This window comes from Labrus bergylta, chromosome 7 (genome assembly GCF_963930695.1).
Source record: "Labrus bergylta chromosome 7, fLabBer1.1, whole genome shotgun sequence".
Taxonomy (NCBI): domain Eukaryota; kingdom Metazoa; phylum Chordata; class Actinopteri; order Labriformes; family Labridae; genus Labrus; species Labrus bergylta.
This window is the reverse complement of record NC_089201.1, coordinates 31,872,955-31,886,534: the sequence shown is the minus strand read 5'-3', so window position 1 is coordinate 31,886,534 and position 13,580 is coordinate 31,872,955. Positions and strand designations below refer to the sequence as shown.

Here is a 13,580-nt window from a genome sequence, read left to right as displayed (position 1 = left end):
AGCCGGATTAGTGAGTCTGGAAATGCCCTCAGCTTTTGAGAGCAAGGTCCTTCGTCTCAGAGATAAATCTCTTTGTAAACAAGAGTTTTATCAACGATGGGATTCAAATTGAAGGTGCACCTTATATTTTGCTCCTTGGTGATAACTACTCTCAGGTATGTGACCTGGTGATTCACTGGATTATTACAAATATGGGGAACATTACAATCTTTAACAGCCATAAGTTCAAATGTTTAATATTTAGGTTGAGACCTGAGACCTTTGAAAAATTATTAATCAGCTTTATAGAGAGCTGCACACTGAGCATGTGCAGGAGCTGTGTCATGACCTGCACACTGAGCATGTGCAGGAGTTAAAAAAACAACGTAAAATCCTAAATATAAGTTGCACCGGTATAAGACGCGCTGTGTTTTTGAAGGTCTCTCAGAGAGAAAATAAAGTTTACACTGTCTTCCTGCGTTACAGTTTTTATTGTGTTCAGCGAAGTCCAAAACCTGCAGTTACTGTTCAGCTCTGTCACCCTTTTAGTCTGTTTTCTCTTTGTGGAGTCTGCTCTCCTACCAGCTACAGTACGGTAGTCGAGCTCTCAGCCTGCAGGGAAAGTTGTGAAGCAGAGACTCCTAGCTTGTGATCTCTCTGCCCGACTCCGCTTGTTTCTCTTTAACTTTAATAAAGGACTCTTTCAATCAAAAGAGCGTTCAACAAGGTTTATTTATGGAACAATATCCTACAGTTTTCTGTAAATTAATTATTATGACCTCTTGAAGGAAACGTTTGGAAAAAGTAGCGCAGCCAGACTGGTCTGTGTCGCTGTCTTTCCCAGAACAGCGTGCAATCAGCTCTTAATACACTGAGGGCCTGATTTACTAAGGTCCCAAGTAAAGAGAACTAAACTGTGTGTTCACTCCAAAAAAATTGCATGTTTGGTGAGTGTGTGATTTTCGGGTGATCGACTAAGAAAGATTACGTGAATGACACCAGGTGCAAACCTTGTGGAGGCGGTACTATTTAAGTTAGGCTTTTGTGTGTTCTACTGGTTTACGTCATGGAGAGTTTGGACGGAAAGCAGGACGACTGCAAGCGCAAAATAGGTATCAGTGGAAGAGGTAAATGAACGTCCAGAATTTTTGAGTTATAGCAGATAAAACTGAATATTACAAAAAGAAAATTTGACTTATAAGAAAACCTCTGCATTGAACAGGGCCTCTCTTTTCTTCATCTTTTGAAGATGAATTGTCATACATTGTGCAGGAGGTGTGAGCTGTGTCCTCTGTGGCGCTCAGGCGCGACACTCGGCACATTGTTGAGCACCAGACAGCTGGCCAGCGCTGTGTCTGATCGGACATAAAGGCTCTGGAAAGAGGTATCGAAGACGGGGGTACAAGCAGTGGTGAGGTCCCCCCATCCAAGCGTAGCAGCAGCGGGCTGTAGAGGGAGGAGACGAGCGCACTATGGAGAGGAGCGCACGAGCTGGGGGAGAGACGCACAGCCCGAGAAAAAAGAAATCCCAAGTTTAAAATAAAATGTTGGTGAGAAGAGGGAAACAGGAAGAAATAAATGTCAATGTTGAAATTCTTTAGAATGCAGAGGCTGTGGATGTTCAGTTTTGTTTAAATAGGCAACAATATAGTTTAATCATGGTGTTTCCTGCTGTCATTCCAAACATATTAACATGTGTGGAGAATAACATGATCTGTATGCCTTGTTTGATTGAGCCTATGTCTCCTCCTAACTTCAATAACAGCAGCCTGTTGTGTGTAACACTGGTCTCCTGGGTTAGCACGTTCTTTTCAAAGGTGTTAAATTCAGACACCGTCACAATCACCTCAGTTTTTGTCAGGCTTGGTAAATCACAATGTGTGTACTAACTTAACTTATTTGCATTTTCTCCTTTCTAGGGCAGAAACGCCCCATATTGAATATTCATTAAGTCAAACGTACTAAATGGACAATGCGTGTTTTGCTCATATGAAAGATTCAATCCTCACTGCGCGCCGTTAGTAGATCAGTTAACACATTTTTTGCTGGTGGTATCAAGTTTGCACACGTTTTAAGACACACAAACCTTTAGTAAATCAGGCCCAATGAATGGGGATGGTTTTTTAATCACGTCCGGTCGCACACAGTGATGGTGACTTCTGCACCCGCGGTAATGATGGCTCATGTGTCAACATTTTATACTGGTATATTAGTTGCACCTTTGTATAAGACCCAGCCAACTTTTAAAATGAAAAAAAAACAGGTATTAAAAGTACATCTTACACCGGATGTTACTGTACTTCAGTAAAAAAAAAGATCTCATTGTGTAGTCATGTTAAAAAAATAAAAAAAGACAAACAAAGAGTGGACACAACAGAAAAAATGATTGAAAGAAAACGATCACAGCAGATCTCACTAAACTTCAGGATCAGTTTAAAAGACTTCTTCCTGCAGAATCACAGAGAAGACGACTAGATACACAACCAAAGAGTCAATACTGAAATCATATTATCTTATCTATAAACATATAATACATATATATAATCCTTAGTATGTTGTTATGAGTTCAGTGACTTTCTCTATATGATCACTGTGTGCAGGTTGATGATTAAAAACAAGAAAATCAACACATTATGGTGTTCAGGACTCTTTTTTTAGCTTGACAGTTTGGTGATTAAAAAAAGTTCTCTTACTGTGGATCTGAGGGTCCTGGTTCATTACTGAAGTTTAGAGGAAGACGTTTAGACCGGTCACTCTTCATAGAGAGACAGCTGAACAGAGGAGACTCTGCTCTGTCCTCCTCTTTGTCTCCTCGATCACTCATCTTCTGATCTCCAGATTGATCAGAGGACAATAAAAGACGTTCATGCAGGTAAAACAACCTGAGGACAAAATAACAAACAGGTGAGACACAAGCAGGAAAAATGTGAAAGACAGAAATGGTCAAGTGTCCACATCTCATTACCTGATGTGATCCTTCATTTGATTTTCTCTTCCTTCCTGTCTGCCTAAGTACCTGATGCAGCACCTCAGTGCAGTTTGTTTTGATCCTAACATGATTTGTCCGTCTGATCTGCCCTGAATAATGCCAATAACAAGACATTGAGTCTTAAACTTTAAACATTAAACTAACATGTTAGTATTTAACAGCAACCATGACCTTTAGGACATTTGTACAACTAGAAGTGTATAAAGCAGGGTTGGAAATCAGCACTCGTCACATACGGGTGTCTTTTTGCAGTGGCGGGTGAATTTGCTCAACCTACCGACCACAGTGGCAGAGCGAGGGTCACAATGGTGCTCTATATGCTGGAATGGCTTTGCTTGGTGTAACATGATTAACAGAGCACAGACTAGCATCTCTTTAACAGCGGGTCAACCAGCTTCAGGTGTGTTTAAACTGACGCCTCGCTGTCTCAAGTCCAACATGATGAAAAGAAGAGCGCTGTGGCGTTGATTTGGGCTCAAAGGAGCAGCTGTAAATACTATAACTTCAGACATTTGTCTTGGGCTCAAAGTGCTCCACACATTCAGCGGCCTCACAGTAGAATCCATAAAAACAATAGAAAAACACATCGACATGTCAACAGAAAAGTACAGACCCATGTATAAAACACAACATATATTGCACATTACCCATATAGAGAAAAAGATATCAAAATATAAAAGCATGTAAGAACATCATGACGCCATGATGTTTCTGCTGTAAATGTCCAATGATGAAATGGTGAAACAGACAGTGGCTTATCTTAGAATTTATTGGGCCGAGGTCAGACAACAGCAACAGAACACAAATGGCTGACAAACTTTTCATGTTAACGGTCCTGTTATATTCTGTTAGCTGGTACAGCCTACAAATTCTTTTACCATTTGGGAACACTTCTAAAAGGCTAGAGAGGTGACATTACCTTCACTTGAAACTGTCAGATATCTACATTCAAGTCATTTAAGCTCACAACATACACTCGGCTCCTCTCCAAAAATAGATCTGCTGCTATGAGAGTCTTACACAAACTGTTACATCCACACAGACCTAAACCAATGACCCTTAGATGGTCGACAGATTTAAAATGATATATCCACAAAATGATTCAAGTGAATGATTATGTGAAAATAAATACTAACAGGCACAACCCGTACAGCAGGCTTAGATTTAAACTGAACAGAGATTACAGTACCACGCTGACATCCAGCTGAAATACAAAACTAATGTAGTTCAGCTTCCTGGGCGGTGGTCCTTACTGTGGTCCTTTTATGTCTTTATTGGAGATTCAGAAAGCAGGTAGAGAGAGAGTGGGGAATGAGATGTGGGAAAGAACCACAGGTTGGATTAATTGGGCGTGCGCAGTAACCACTTGGATACCAGCGCCCCCTGAAGTGATCCTTAATGTGACTCTGTCTCTCTTCCCGTCTCCTTTAGTACCTGATCCAACTCATCAGTGCAGCTTGTTTGTATCTTCATCTTATTTGTCCGTCTGATGTGACTCCCTGCTTGGTATTTGACCCTGGTCTAGTTTTAGGATTTAATATAAATGTCTTTCAATTATCCTTCCTGTGTCTCTTCAATCCTGCACTGAATAATGACAATAACAAGGTCTTGAACCTCAAACATTAAAGCAATATGTTAATATTTAACAGAAATCATGACCTTTGGACCAACAGTTTTATATCTAGAGGGATATAAAACAAAGTCCTTCATGCCTGTAGGGATCAAACCACGTCATAAAACCGACCTTTGCTCTGATAGATGTTTTATTGAGGCTGTATTTAGTGATTACATTTCATTAGGATGCATTATTTTTGAATGTCTACTTTGAGGAAGTGGAGAATATCTAGCTTATAAAATTAAATACTGTGGAACATAAGCACTGTCGTCCTCAGGACTTTATTTAATCTGAGAGAAAACCAGTAACGCTGACTGCTAGTTTAGACCGCAGGAGTCATGACAAACATCTCTGATTAAGGACGATTTAGATTTTTAGCTACACAACTTTTACTTGACTTTACTTTTCAAACAAAAGCTGAGAAACAACAAGTACTCCACATTCACAGAGCTGATCCCGTACTGTATCTGATCCGTTTCCTTTGCTTTTCTATTCAAAGTGTATTACTCAATATTAACCTGAGGTTTTAACAGTAAAGTCATAATAATGTTGAATTAAACTCACCCTGTCTCAGATGTTTGTCCTTCTGCTCTGTCGACTCAAAATGGAGTCTTAGCTCCGACTGACAGAAACTTTCAGTTTTATTGTTTTATTGGAAACCCATATCAGCTCAGAGTTTCTCCTCCCCTTGTTACTAGAAATGAAATGAATGGTTAACCATCATCAGTTCAGGTTTCTTCATGACCTCTCTGCTGAGCTCACAGTAAAATGCATTAATTCAAACTAACTAGGTTGAGATAGTCAGTCAGAAAACTTCAAAAAGTAAGCTGGGATCACCTCCCTTCAGCAATGTTGTGGATGTCAGACGTGTGGAGAAACAGTTCCCAGATGATCCATGATCTGTTCAGATCACCCCGCATGGTACCGGGCAACATGTGATCCATGGATCAGAGGAAAATGTATCTTCATGGTGTAAAATAAATACACTGGCGTTATATCCCAATTCAATATCTGAGTGAAAAGAAGTCAGTGTTAAAGTTGTTCAGGTGGGAACAAACAGGAAGTCATTTCAGTCTTTTAAAATACATTTTATGTATGTTTTATTTCAGACAGAAACAGGTCATAACGTGTCAATATTTCATTGTGAAAGATAACTTTTTAATTGTCTATTAGATGTTAGAAACATTAAAAGAAGAATAGTAGAAGTTGATCTGAGTGATAGGGCTGGGCCTCAAATCAACATCACGATTAATTGAACAGTTTACCTTGATTATGATTCATGAAAGATTATTTTGTTATTGTTTTTTGCCCTCATAGTTCACTGACATATGCTCAACTGTTTATCTGGTCTTTTTTCTTGTATAATCTTAGAAGATGTTGAACACGTAATATAAAAATAATTAAAAATAATAACAGTATTCGAACATTAACTGCCATTGGATTTCATCATTTTATTATAAATATATAATTGATTAAAATGTTTTGGATAACGAGTGAATCAATTGACGTGAGGATGTTAATGTTACCTAAACAGTTTTATGAAAGTAGTCAGCCTAGGTGTCATTTTTTTTTTTAAATGCCCTGTCTTGAATAGGCCACTCCCCCTCTAACAACAACCAGTGAGCGCTGTATGTTAGAGGTGGGAATCACTAGAGTCCCCACAATACGATATTATCCCGATACTTGAGACACGATACGATTCTATTGCGATTTTAAACATTTTTCGATATGCTGAGAATTGCGATACAATATATTTTTAACTGCATATTATATCCACTACACTAAACTAAATCAAGAATCGTTTTGTCAAATAAGATAAAATTCTCAGTCTGTTCATCTCACTTCAGTCTTTTTATTTGTATTTCAGTCTAATTGAACTTGAACATGAATTCTTAACAATACAACTTGTTCAAAAATAATTGTGAAACCCCTTCAACAGTTAAAAAATAAAAAAGCATAAATAAAACATCATATTAAAAATATGAATACTTGGCTGCCATGAGACTATATAATATCGCCACATAAAATATCGCGATACAATACTGTATTGATTTTTTACCCGACCTTTACTATTTAATATGTTGTGTGGCGTCGCACACACTGGCTGTCCACACTGCATCCGTTTACTATTTCACTGTTTGCTCTGTAAATTTCAGTTTCCCCCTGCAAACAGTTTGACATCTATACTTTTGTATTAAAGGTGGACACGCGGATGTGTGGTGCTTTGTATTGACGAGCAACACAGCACACAGAGGACCGTCGATAAACGGCTCACGGTGAGCCGAAAAAAAGTTTATTTGGTGTTGTTGACACAAGTCAAAGCAGAACATTTAAATCACAGATGTGGATATTATTAATACATCGCTATCTCCACTTTGTACAACAAGCTGAAGAAACAAAGAAACATTACATTTGGGCGGCAGTAACTCAGTCCGTAGGGACTTGGGTTGGGAACCAGAGGGTTGCTGGTTCAAGTCCCGGTGTGGACCAAATCTTGAAGTTGGTCTGGTAGCTGGAGAGGTGTCAGGGCACCTCCTGAGCACTGCCAAGGTGCTCTTGAGCAAGGCACCAAACCCCCAACTGCTCTGGTGCACTCTCTGCTTAGCAGCTTGTAGCAGCCCCACTCTGACATCTCTCCACCATTGCATGTCCACAGGTCCTGTTTGTGCATGCGTGTGATTCATGTGTGTGAGAAGCATGTCCCTAAAAATAACAAATTTCCCTCAAGGATTAATAAAGTTTATCAAAATACAATCAAAAAATAAAAATAAGGGTCAGTGATAAATAAGGGTTGTTCAGATGACCAATTCAAAAATCTTTTAAAAACACACTTTGAAAGCATGCATCAGGTTCATTAAAATGTGAGATTTGTATTCATGTTGGTTTTGTGTTTTTTAAAATGACATTTACACCATTTTGTTCAAAAGGTAAGACAGAATGGACATAAAAATGTCAAGTGGTGTAACCACTGAAAAATTAAGAATATTGAATATTTTATACATCTAGAGTATGTGAGTGTAAGTGTACTCATGATTGTAATTACTTCATTTTAAAATAGCACAAGAAATTAGATTTTATTAGGATTATCCCTAAATGTATAAGTTATGCCCTTTTTCAATAGTGAGCGGGACACAGAGCTGAAAACACTTCTGTTTTCTCATTAATTTTTGGCAAATTATGTAAAAAATGTTTAAAATAAAAACATGTTATTTCACTGCAATAGAGGACTACTTTTATTGCACTTTAATTGTCCTGTATTTTATTATATGTTTATGAGAAATACTGGTTACACCAATTGACTCAAACCAGTTACACCAACTGACCATGCTGCTTCTACCATTGTTTCTTGAAGAAATTGTTGTTAGCTTCCTCCATTTTATGTTTGCTCCACCTTCCAAAGTGCACAGAATACCAGTGCAAACCTGTAGTGTGCACATTTGCCTTAAACACAGAATGGCATAGAACTGAAGTGAATAGATCGGCCTTTTGGATGGGTCTCATAGATCGGCAGATTCTTACTGATAAATATTTTCCTTCTGTTCCCAATAGCTGTTTACAACCACACATACATTGCACGCATTAGACTAAACGTGTTCCTGTATTCGCTCACGGAAAAGCTTGAAATGTAAAGTTGTTTTGTTTCTTTGTTCCTTCTTGATTTCTGTCGATCCTTCTAGTGATGTGTCGGTCATGAACGATTCGTTTAAAACGAATCATCTGGGTGAACGAACTGAACTGAATCACTTACTGAGAAGAGTCGTTCATTTCTCAACTCTCTCTCCTCTCTCCCGTCTCGTCTCTCTCTCCAGACCGTAAGAGTCTCTCAAAGCCCGCCCTCCCTCTCCTCTCATGTCAGTGATACCTACTGACTGAACCAATAGGAGGAGTCGGTCAGGAGCTCTGTGTCTCTAAAGCCCGCCCTCCCTCTCCTCTCATGTCAGTGATACCTACTGACTGAACCAATAGGAGGAGTCGGTCAGGAGCTCTGTGTCTCTAAAGCCCGCCCTCCCTCTCCTCTCATGTCAGTGATACCTACTGACTGAACCAATAGGAGGAGTCGGTCAGGAGCTCTGTGTCACTAAAGCCCGCCCCTACTTCTCCCTCTCATGTCTCCAAAATTGAGGAAGTAGAAAATATATTATTGAACATTTAATGTTTGTGTTTTTTATATCTGCTGTCAGTTTACAAACGGCTTTTATATCCAACTTAATTTAACTCAGCTGACTGTTTTACATCCACTAACCATCGTGTTTCAGTCAATACAGTGTGTGTGTGTGTGTGTGTGTGTGTGTGTGTGTGTGTGTGTGTGTGTGTGTGTGACTGAGGCTGGTGACTCACAGTCTCGCTTGTTCACGTTCAGTCAGTGTTAGTGATGTGTCGGTCATGAACGATTCGTTCAAAACGAACGAATCATCTGGGTGAACGAACTGAACTGAATCATTTACTAAAAAGAGTCGTTCATTTCTCAACTTCAGTTGCGCTCTCCTCTCTTCCGTCTCGTGTCTCAAAGCTCCCGTTCACAGTACGTTCAGTGAACGAACTGAACAAGAGTTCCGACGTGAATCACTGAACGAACTGAGAGGGAGAGAGAGACTCAGAGCTCCCGTTCAGAATCAGTACACACAATCACTTTCACCACCCGTTTTTCATATTTTAGGTTTCACTACGCAAATAAAAGATGTACGCAAATAAATATTAGGTTATTAATTATTTTTAATTAGATAAAATGAAAACAATAAAAAATAAAAGTGAGAAACATAAATTACAGTGCAATTAATAAAAACTCAAAAGATAAAAAACAATAGGCTATCAAAAAGAAAATACAAAAAAGTAAATATAGACTAAAACTACAGTGCAAAAACAAATATAAAATAGACAAGGTAGAAACTATTTACAATGGTCTACATTTTAAAAATGTCACAAACAAAATATTAACTTAAATGTGCAATCACAAACAAAATAAACTGTAGTGCAAAACAAAGTCAAGAGACAACAAAAAAAATCACCAGCATGCCAGGTGAGCAATATTGTTGCAAACAATGGGAATATCAGTGAAAATTAAGATTCATTGATTTTCTTCTAATAATCTTCAATTAAGATTACATGTGCAGGTTTGCATTGATGAATACCAGCTGACGGACCTTTGAAGAGCTGAGCCGGCTCCTTCTCTCTGAAACTATCTGTCCCGTTTTACTGAACACTCTCTCAGACGGGACAGATGTGGCCACAATGCAGAGTCTCCTCTTCATGAATTCACAGAGTCTGGGATATACCACCCTTCTACTTTGCCACCAAGTGAGGGGGTTTGAGGACCTGGGCACTAGAGGCTCCTCTATAAATCCACGGACCTCTAGCACAGAATCTGCAGTTGGATTGCGACTGCTTGTCACAAGCCCAAAGACCTGCTCATCAAACTCTTTCCAGACTGCACTCTCCAGTGTGGAGCTCCCCTCTTGTGCTTCTGCTCCCTCTTCTTCTCCCTCAGCCTGCTGGTTGGGGAATGTCATCCTTGCTGCAGAATTGCAGAGGCGATGAAACACATTGTCAGCTGCCTCATCCTGCCGAAAGGCCTTCTTCTTGAACCTCGGGTCAAGTGCTGCTGCCTCAGAGAGCAAAACATGGGACTCTATTTTATGGAACCGGTGAGACATTTGGGAACAGATGTTGTCCACCAATTTCCTAACTGGTTCACTGAGGTTTCCAGCAGCTCGTTGGTGGCTTGATGCAATCTTTTGAAGACCTCTTGCCAAAAGGATGACTTTTGAAGCTGTCACATACCTGAGTGAAAGAGAAAGAAGGATTAGGCCTCTTAGTGATAATAATATGCATGTTGTTATTATTAATACTAGTATAACTATTAGTAGTAATCGTTGTAAAATGATCATATTCATAATCATTAGTTTGAAAAATAGCAATGAAAAGCTCTAGCTAGGAAGTAAGATAAAGCCTTTGAAGCTCCTCTGAAGTCAAGTTCCCGTGGTGATGACCTAGAGTAGCTTGATTGACAGGTTTATGACTTTGTTTTGATGTGACTGTGCAAGTGAAAATTAGGCCTTCAAAATCACAGTATTATCACGACAATGCAATAATATTGAAAAACACGTACCCTTCACCGCTTATTTCAACTGTGACCTCCTCAAAGGGCTTCAGAACATTGCAGGCCTGTTGCATCTCCTCCCACTCTTCTGGAGATAGGGTGGCCAGTCTAGGATTTGTTAAGGCCAGTGTTGTGATGACAGCCTCTCTGTTCTGCAGTATTCTCTCCAACATGTAATATGTTGAGTTCCAACGAGTTGGGCAATCCTGTTTCAGACGCAGTTCTGGCAACCCCAACTGGTTTTGTGTGGCCTTCAGTTTTTCAGAGGCAACTGTGCTCTTGTGCATGTATTCCACAATTGCCTTGACCTTATCTACTGTAGGTTTAATAGCAGCAATGCCACTATGTACAATGAGGTTCAGGGTGTGGGCAAAGCAGAATAGGTGGGGCCAACCTGTGTTCTGGATGGCCTTCACAACATTGGCAGCATTGTCAGAGACACAGGCAACAACTTTATGCACAATGTTCCACTCCCTTGCAACCCTCAAAAGTTGCTCTGCCAGATTGTCAGCTGTGTGCCTGTCGCTCATTTCAAAACAATCTAGCAGGACGGACACATTTTTAAAGTCAGAAATGAAATGACATGTTACAGACATGAAGGAAGTTGTTGTCCTGGATGTCCAGCAGTCTGTGGTGAGACACATTGCTTCAGCTTTATCCACTCTTTCTTGAACTTTTTCATGTGTCCTCCTGTACAGCTCTGGGATACTTGAATTTGACAGTGTTTTGCGGCTTGGCAGAACATAGTTGGGGTTCAGTTCCTTTGTGTATTGCCGAAACCCCTTATCTTCAACAATGGAAAAAGGCTGCAAATCAAGTGCAATCATCTTTGCCAGCACCTCATCCATTGCCCTTTGCCTCATGGGGTCAATAGGCCTCGACACAAAGTGAGTGAGGGTGGCTTGTGCACGCCTTGCTCTGGGCCTATCTGTTGCCCCTTGTGTGGATACAGCAGTGCGAGTACTGGCTGGAGCAGTGCTGGTGCTGCTGCTGTCTTCTACTGTAGGAGCAGGCTGAGGCTCTTGTCTTACCTGTTCAAGCTGCACAGTTGGATGTTTTGACTTTAAATGTCTGTGGAGATTTGACCCACTGTTGACCCGCTGTTGACCCACCTTTGGTGGAGAGCTTTGCTTTGCAAATCGTGCATGATGCGGCTGCTGGTGGAATAAATTCAAATAGTGTCCAGATAACTTCTTGACTCACTCATCTTGTTTATTCACTGTCTTACTCCTTTGATAATGGGGGAAGGGTGTTTGTTCATGAGGGTACATGGTCAGGGTGATCAGGGGAACATACCAAGTAACAGGGGAGGAGGGGAAGGGACCTTAGAGGGGGATGGTAGGGGGACAACAAAAACACTTTTTATATTGACAATATTTGTATACAATTTGCATGGCCATGCATTTACATCTACAGTTAAGACATTAAACAAAGCTGCCTAATATATAATCATAGTTTGTTTAAATAAAGCAGCCCTTGCCGACAAAGTAGCCTAAATTAGCCTATATTATTATTTTAAAAATTTGCTTATATAATTTAAAATATAACTGTTCTGGTACAGGATATATTCGTTGCCATGCATATTTTCTGCATGTAGCCTATATTAAGTTAAATTAATTGTCATTCATGATAATGTTTGCAAACTGAAAGCTTCATAACAACAAGCACATACATTTTCGCGACACCCAGCTTAATTGTTATTAATTAATGATCGTACAAATCATTGACTGACTGGTGAAAGTGATTGTGTGTACTGATTCTGAACAGGAGCTCTGAGTCTCTCTCTCCCTCTCAGTACGTTCAGTGAACGAACTGAACGAGAGCTCCGCTCTTCCTCTCAGTTCGTTCAGTGATTCACGTCGGAGCTCTCGTTCAGTTCGTTCAGTGATTCAGGTCGGAGCTCTCGTTCAGTGAACGAACTGAACGAGAGCTCCGCTCTTCCTCTCAGTTCGTTCAGTGATTCACGTCGGAGCTCTCGTTCAGTTCGTTCAGTGATACAGGTCGGAGCTCTCGTTCAGTTTGTTCAGTGATTCACGTCGGAGCTCTCGTTCAGTGAACGAACTGAACGAGAGCTCCGCCTCCTCTCTCTCCCTCTCAGTCAGACAGTCAGTGAGTGATTTGTGTTCTGAACGTACTGAACAGAACAGTCGGGGAAAATAAATGTGATTGTTTTAGCAGCTTTCAGTTTGTAACTGGAGCTTTATCAACTAAATTCTCAGCTCATTGGTTTATTATTCACCACCGGCTGTTCTCAGTACGATGGCGAGCAGAACTAAACGTTCGGCCGTGTTTCAGTTTATTAAATTCTGATTCACAGACAGAGCTGCAGAGAAGTACTGAACGATTCAGTGAACGAATCATTTGAACGAATCACTTTACTGAACTGATTCTACTGATTCAATACACTGAAAAGAACTGCTTTTCACATCACTAGTCAGTGTTTCGTTCACTGAACGTACTGACTGAAGCTCCGACACGAATCACTGACTGACTGAGAGAGAGACTCAGAAAGTAACCTAAGCCCATTGTTAGTTTTTAATATTATTATTTTTTAAATCATTTTTTTGCCCTGGGTATATAATTTAAAATATAACTGTTCTGGCATAGAATATATTCGTTGCCATGCATATTTTCTGCTGACATGTAGCCTATATTAAGTTAAATTTGCCGGCTCTGTGACAGACTTTGGAGGATTAAGGGAAGTTTAATTAATTGAATACATGCATATATCTGTGAATATATGAAGGATAGGAAGAAGATGAGGGTGTGTGAAGGAGATCCAGCAGAAGTTCAAACTCCTGACTGAAATTCCTCTCTGACAAATCAAAGTATTCCAGTAAAGTCAAAGTAGGCCTATCTGTACTGAAGCTCCATGAAGGAGACTAATCAGACCTTTAAAG

General features: G+C 40.0%; 2 protein-coding genes across 3 annotated transcripts in view; both read right to left on the bottom strand.

The window, feature by feature from the left end:
- The window catches only part of LOC136179619 (E3 ubiquitin ligase TRIM40-like), a 64,917-nt gene extending 58,054 nt beyond the window's left edge, over positions 1-6,863 (bottom strand). Inside the window, exons 1-2 of one of the 2 annotated variants that reach the window (XR_010666602.1) lie at positions 5,148-6,863; positions 2,679-2,861 (exon numbers count right to left, since the gene is read on the bottom strand). The gene's annotated coding sequence lies outside the window, so the exon portion shown is untranslated. Of the gene's footprint in view, positions 1-2,678; positions 2,862-5,147 lie in introns of those variants that run through there. The other variant, XM_065956458.1, reaches the window with a different exon arrangement.
- Positions 1-13,580, bottom strand: part of LOC136179606 (NLR family CARD domain-containing protein 3-like) — a 360,535-nt gene that overhangs the window by 111,075 nt on the left and 235,880 nt on the right. The window lies entirely within an intron of this gene.